Below are 1256 nucleotides of genomic sequence, written 5' to 3'. Positions count from 1 at the left end.
TATACAAAACAACATGTTCGAATGGAATTCGCTCACGGGTCTGAGACATGGACTTGAAGATGGAACCAGGAAGATAAACGAAATAATAGGAGCGGACCTAACAGAGTTTCTTTCTGCCTTGTTGTCGGACACACTTTTCGCACGAAGCTCCCCCACAGCAGAAGTAAGAAATTCTAGGGCTGTACGCCAAGCCAGTTCAATCTGAGAACTTTCCGTCTGCAGGCAGGTAATAGGTAATAGTTCAACTTGTTTAAGTTATAGTTTATAAATTTGTTTAATTTATTTCTTATATCAATGGTCATATCAATTAATTAAGGTTTTTAGTTGAGGTGAAAAAAAGCTAATGGCACGAGAGGGATTCGAACCCACGACCTTCGGCTAGATACGCCGCTGCTCTACCACCTTATGAGTTTTCAAAATATGGCCTTTTGAACCTTTTGAAAAATGGCAAAAGGAGGGAAAACTCATAAGGTGGGGTTGAGATGGGGAGTTGATGTCCGAGTGGATCGAGGTCACGATAGCTCAAGTGGTTCGAATCCCTCTCGTGCCATTAGCTTTTTTTTTTCATCTCAACTAAAAACCTTAATTAATTGTCTTGTATTAATTGGTCAAGCGGACCACGAAAATAGTGAATTAATTATTTAAAAATGAAGTACATTTCACTAAAGCTCTCCGTCGCCATTTCAATTGTCGGCGAGAATCCAAACCGATTACACGACATTTGAAAAATGGCAAAAGGAGGGAAAACTCATAAGGTGGGGTTGAGATGGGGAGTTGATGTGCGAGTGGATCGAGGTCACGATAGCTCAGGTGGTAGAGCAACGGCTTATCAAGCCGAAGGTCGTGGGTTCGAATCCCTCTCGTGCCATTAGCTTTTTTTCATCTCAATTAAAAACCTTAATTAATTATCTTGTATTAATTGGTCAAGCGGACCACGAAAATAGTGAACTATTGGTCATATCAATGGTCATATCAATATCAATGGTCATATCAATATCAATGGTCTTAAATCTAAAGTAAATGATCCCGTAATCCTAAGTTTTATAAAGCAATATGATGCATTTATTTTGTTAGAAACCTTTATCACAGAGAACAGTTTCAGTTTATATGATCATTATTTCTCAAATTATAAATTACGTTGGGTGCCAGCTGTAAAAAAATCAAAATCTGGAAGGCCTATTTATATGGCATCAAATCTGGTATTTACAAGTTCTGTTGGTTCTGTACTCTAGGCGGTGTTGATCTGATTGGTGTTA

General features: G+C 38.5%; 1 non-coding gene across 1 annotated transcript; it reads left to right on the top strand.

Annotated features, from left to right (window-relative positions):
• Positions 1–795: 795 nt before the first annotated feature.
• Positions 796–868, top strand: Trnad-auc. Its single transcript has one exon. It is a non-coding gene; the product is annotated as a tRNA-Asp (tRNA).
• The last annotated feature ends 388 nt before the right edge of the window (positions 869–1256 follow it).

The sequence above is a fragment of the Cimex lectularius genome, unplaced genomic scaffold (assembly GCF_000648675.2).
Source record: "Cimex lectularius strain Harlan isolate CLEC.00 unplaced genomic scaffold, Clec_2.1 scaffold11, whole genome shotgun sequence".
NCBI lineage: Eukaryota > Metazoa > Arthropoda > Insecta > Hemiptera > Cimicidae > Cimex > Cimex lectularius.
This window is presented reverse-complemented; position numbering and strand designations above follow the sequence as displayed.